A 5,744-nucleotide genomic window follows, 5' to 3' on the forward strand; every position below is an offset into this window, starting at 1 on the left:
TGTGCCTCCTGGATTTGAATACCTGCTTCCTTCCCAGATTAGGGAAGTTCTCTGCTATAATTTCTCAAATATACCTTCTGCCACCCCCTCTTTCCTCTTCTTCTGGGATCCCAATTATTCTAATATTGTGTTGCTTTACAGTATCACTTGTCTCTCGAATTCTCCCCTCGTGATCCAGTCGTTTCTCTCTCTTTTTTTCTCAGCTTCTTTTTTCTCCCTCATTTTGTCTTCATATCACTACTTGTCCTTTCTCCCTTATTTATCCTAGCAGTTACAGCCTCCAATTTTTAAAATTTTAAATATATCATTTTTGTTAGTTAATTATAGCTCAATAAGTCTGGAAAAGATAAGTAAATAGTGTTTTATTTCACCTTATCCATTATGTATGTGATAAATTTTTTAAAAATNGATAAATTTTTTAAAAATTTCTATTCAGTTATCTGACACATATCATTAGTTTCAGATGTAGTGTTCAGTTAATTATCAGTTGTGTTTAACACCCAGTGCTCTACACATCACGTGCCCTCCTTTGTGCCCCATCTCCCAGGTACCCCAACCTCCCCCCTCCTCCCCTCCAGCAAATCTCAGTTTGTTTCCTATAGTTAAGAGTCTCTCATGGTTTCTCTCCCTCTCTGATTTTTTGCCATTTAGTTTTCCCTCCCTTCCCCTATGATCCTCTGCACTGTTTCTCATATACGACATATGTAGGAAACTATATGATAATTGTCTTTCTCTGATTGACTTATTTCTCTCAGGATAATACCCTTCATTTCCATCCTCATTGATGTAAATTGTAAGATTTCATGGTTTTTCATGGCTGAGTACTATTCCATTGTATTTATATATACCACATCTTCTTTATCCATTCATCTGTTGATGGACATTTGGGCTGTTTCCACAGTTTGGCTGTTGTGGACATCGCTGCTGTAGACATTGGTGTCCAGGTGCCCCTTCAGATCACTACGTTTGCATCTTTGCGGTAAATACCTTGTAGTACCATTACTTGGTCATATGGTAGCTCTGTTTTTAACGTCTTGAGGAAGCTNGTTTGCATCTTTGGGATAAATACCTTGTAGTACTATTACTTGGTCATATGGTAGCTCTGTTTTTAACGTCTTGAGGAAGCTCCGTACTGTTTTCCTGAAGTACAGCCTCCATTTATGATTGCGTCTCATTAATGGCCTTTTGATTTCGACTTCTTAAGATTTTAGTTCTTTTATTTCTCCAGAAAGGGATTCTCTAGTGTCTTCTGTGCTTTTTTCAAGCCCAGCTAGTTTCTTTATAATTGTTATTTTGAAGTCTAGTTCCACCATCTTACTTATATCCATACTGATTAGATCCCTGACAGTCAGTACTGCTCTTGTTCTCTTCTTTGAGGTGAGTTTTTCCATCTAGTCATTCTGTCCATAGAAGAATAGATGAATGAGAGCACAAAATACTAAAATAGCAACAATGACCCCAGAGAAATATACTCCTAATAAATCAGAAGAGACCTGAAACCAAATAAATAAATGAATAAATAAATAAAAATCAAAAAAGAGAAAGACTATAATCAGTTGGGTGATGAAAACAGAGTAATACAGTAGATTCTGGGTGTATTTTGGTCTGTTTGTTAGGAGAAACTACATCCGAAAATTGTAAAGAAAGCAAAGCGTATATATATATATGCAAAAATAAAGTTAAAATCAAAGAAAGGATAGAATGTAAGTATAAAAATGAAAATTTAAAAAGTTGGAAAAAAACCGAGTTGCTAAAGTAAGAAATTGTTTGAAAAGGAAAAAGAAAATTAAAATGGAAAGATTAAGGAATCATGAGAAAAAGCCAGGAATTCTTTATAGTATTTTCCCCTCGTGCTGGAGTTCTGCAGTTCTGTGAGCTCTGTAAACTTGGTCTTACTTGGATGTTCTTGCTGATTTTCTGAGGGAAGGGCCTGTTGCGCTGATTCTCAGTGGTTGTTTCCCTGGCTGTATTGCACTGCCCTTGCCAGGGGGGCCTGGCTGAATCATCTGCTCAGGATTGCTCTATGTGGCTTTTGTTCCCTGAAGGCTTTCCGCACCACTTTAGAGGATGAGAATGGAAATGTCAGCCTCCCAGTGTCCAGCCCTGGAGCTGGATGCTGGCACCCTCTACTCTTCAGTGTGCCCTCACGGAGAAGCTGTCAAACACTTTTGTCTCCCTGGTTTCTGTCTGCACTCTGTGTACACCCAGCCTGTGACCGAGCATTTTTATCTCAGCCCCGCCACCCCCTTTGGAGTTTCCAAACTTTGTTGCCTCCTGTGGCATGCATTCACACCGCTCCTCCAGGGGGTGGGAGGGAGGTCTTGCCCTGGTTCTGCCGCTTGTTGGGCCACCACTCTGAGAGCAGTCGCCCAACCCTCGGCAGTTCGTGGTTTATGGCAACACCCAGCTGAAAGCCCCCTCCTCCGCTCACTGGTTGCAGCCGGCTTCCCTGCTCAGATGCCTGGGAACTCTCCCACACTCAGACAGCCGTGTTCTTTCTGTGATTCTGGGGATCCTGAGCCCAGGCTGTCCCACCTAGGATTCCACCCTGCTTCTCCACCTGAGTGCCTTTCACGCAGGGATGTCCCTCACCGGAGCAGACTTCTAAAAGTTCCGATTTGCACGCGACTGCTGTATCACTTTCTGAAAGCTGGCTTATGGATGCTCCCTCCCCTTACGGTTTATCTTCCCATATATCCCCTCGGATTCGCATCTCCGCACCCCCTACCTTGCAGAAAGCGGTGGCTTTTCTATCTGTAGAATTGCAACAGTTCTTTTCTTAGATCTCAGGTTGAGTTCTAGGTGAATTCCACGGAGTGGACGAAACTATGGTCCCCTCCTCCTCCACCATCTTCCTCCTTTTCCAGAATTCTGTATATTCTATAGACCAATATTAAAGGTACTTTTTATCAGATTCATCTAAATAGCATTCCATATGTTTCTTCTCAGTTACCTAAGCTTAAAATAAGTAGGGATTTATTTTATTTTATTTACGTGATTATCTATTTAAGCAATCCCTAATTTAGTTGTATTCTCTCCAAGTTTTGTTTGAAGACCACATGTCATAAGGTATATATAATTCCTAAAATAATATCTTTTGTTTAACATGACATTATAAAAAATATTTGATTTATTTCAGGTGGAGCAGGAGTTCGAAAAAAATATATCTAGAGCACTAGAAGCAGGTATGTTGCCAAATTTATGAATTAAGATGGTCATCGATTTCTGAAATAAACTATGAATAATAAATGGCATCCCTTTCCATTGTTTGGTAAAAGTACTACATTAAAGTTTTTTATGTATATCTAATAAAAATGTAAGACATAACTATATTGAAGAACATACTCCTCATTTAGTCATCGTGTTTCAGACTTTAAAAAAAAAATCCCCAAATGTCTATGTATCTGTTATTATTTCTGGCTATACTCTTCCTTCACTTCGTCCATTCCTGTGGAACTGTCAACCTGAATATGTGGGCTTTCTCAAATTCTTGTTTCTTCTAGTGGTATAAGACCCAAAAAACCAGACTTGTCTTAGTAATACTTAGTTAAGCAATTATAGTTCATATTATAGTTCATATAGCTGTCACTTGACAGGTGACATTTAAATCTCCAGTGATTGATTTGTCATTGGTTGACCTTTTGCCATTGGGTAAAATTCCAAGTGCCTTACGTAGAATAAAAACACTCAGATCAATTTGGTTCTTGCCAGATTATTCAGCCTTCTCTTTTGCTGCTTACCCTACTCTGCTGCTTTGCTCTAGCACCTCTTCAGCGTAGACTGCTTGCAGCTCCACACGTGTTCTTCCTCACTCTTTGTGTGTGTTCTTTGTATATGTGTCTTCCCTCTACCTGGCACCCTTTCTCCTCGTCCTTCAGGTATCAGCTTATACATCACCTCCACCAAAAAGCAGACAATATTGGTAGAAAACTAGGATGTCCCTTCTGTGTGTTCTTACAGTGTGTTATTTTATATCTGTCATGGTATATTCAATGCTGGAAATTGCCTGTTAGATTTTTCAGTTCATAGTATGTGATTGTTAAGGGGTGGGCTCTGTCATCACCTTGTCATTTCCTCTTGTAATGAGAAAACCAGAAGCTCTGATATTTATCCACAATAGTAATTAACTCAGTGGGCAACCATAAGCAAAATATATTTAAAAGGAATCTTGTATTTTATGTAGTTGTATGTAGATATTTTTCATTATTCTTAACACTCATAAAGCTTCAACTTTGTTTTTTACTAACTTGTAGTTAACCACGAAGTATTTTAGATAAAGAATAGAATTCTTTTTCTTTTCAGGTGCTGCTGAATTTCAATCAGACTCATCCTATCATACCTCCTCTTCAGAGGGCTTTTTACAGAACTTGAGGAGCCGTTATAGGATCTGAAAGATAAAGAGTAAAAATGTACTTACTGGATGTTTATATAACATTATACTTGTTTCCTATTAAACGTATGCTGTGCAAAAATCTTTATTAAAAGAAGATGTTTTTGAACCGTGTGTGTAATGAAAGTTTATATAATATGTTAAGCTATGTTTCTTGGCACCTAATGAACTTTTAAGCAGATTTTGTACATGGAAACCAGCACTATTGGGTTTTACATGCTTTAAGCTTCCCAAATACCAGCTTTTTAACCCGCACCCAACCAACCAAGTTGTCATTAATACTTCAGTGGTGTTAACTGATAGCTTTTTTGTATTTTTCAAATTTTATTACTACATATGGACCTAGGGATTTAGAGAGACATCATTTTGATATATTGCTGCTAAGGCTATTGTCAATGTTTGTATGCATTACAATTTTTATAGTGCCATAAAACCTGTGCATAATTTTAAGTTTAAATACTGATTCATAGCTCTTTCCTCATGGTGAAAGAAGATTTGCCTAAGGCTTTTACCTTTTCTGTTTATTTTTTATTTACTTTTTGAGAACAGTCTTAAAATTAGAGAAAAGACAAATTAGAGGGAAAAAAAGAATTTTTCCCCCAGAACCATTTGCAAGTAAACTGTTACATTTTGCCTGATTCCCATAGCATTTATATCCTACAGGTCAGTACATTCCACATAATTACCATACCACCCTGATAATCAGACAATGAACTCTAATACAATTGACCCTTGAATGATGTGGGGGTTAGGGGCACTGACCGTTTGCAGTCAGAAATGCATGAATAACTTTGACTCCCAAAGCACTTAACTACTAATAATCTGCTGTTGACCGGATAACTTACTGGTACCAGAACAGTCGATTAACCTGTGTTTTGTTCGTTATATGTATTCCATACTATAATCTTACAATAAAGTAAGCTAGAGAAAAGAAAATGTTATTAAAATCATAAGGAAGAGAAAATACATTTACAGTACTGTCATGTATTTATTGAAAAAAATCTGTGTATAAGTGCACCCATTCAAGCTGTGTCCACTGTATATTCTCTCTTTTTTTTAAGATTTTACTTTTTAATTTGAGAAACAGCGAGAGCACAAGTAGGCAGAGCAGCAGGCAGAGGGAGAGGGAGATTAAGTCTTGTTACTTGTCTGTAATATCCTTTATAGCAAGGAAGGTCCTGTTCAGAGCCATGTATTTAATTCAGTTGGTGTGTCTTAGTCTCTTTCAGTTTAGAAGGGTTCCTTAGTTTTTCCTTGATTTTCATGTCTTTNGCATGACTTTTAATCTTTTGAGGAGTTAATTGCAGTAATGTAGAATGTCTTTCAATGTGGGTTTTTCTTGTGTTTCCTTATG

General features: G+C 37.7%; 1 long non-coding RNA gene across 1 annotated transcript; it reads left to right on the forward strand.

The window, feature by feature from the left end:
- The first annotated feature begins 1,699 nt into the window (after positions 1-1,699).
- Positions 1,700-4,499, forward strand: LOC117799169. Its single transcript, XR_004622944.1, has 2 exons — positions 1,700-3,185; positions 4,303-4,499. It is a non-coding gene; the product is annotated as an uncharacterized LOC117799169 (long non-coding RNA).
- Positions 4,500-5,744: the final 1,245 nt, after the last annotated feature.

The sequence above is a fragment of the Ailuropoda melanoleuca genome, unplaced genomic scaffold (genome assembly GCF_002007445.2).
Source record: "Ailuropoda melanoleuca isolate Jingjing unplaced genomic scaffold, ASM200744v2 unplaced-scaffold4425, whole genome shotgun sequence".
Taxonomy (NCBI): domain Eukaryota; kingdom Metazoa; phylum Chordata; class Mammalia; order Carnivora; family Ursidae; genus Ailuropoda; species Ailuropoda melanoleuca.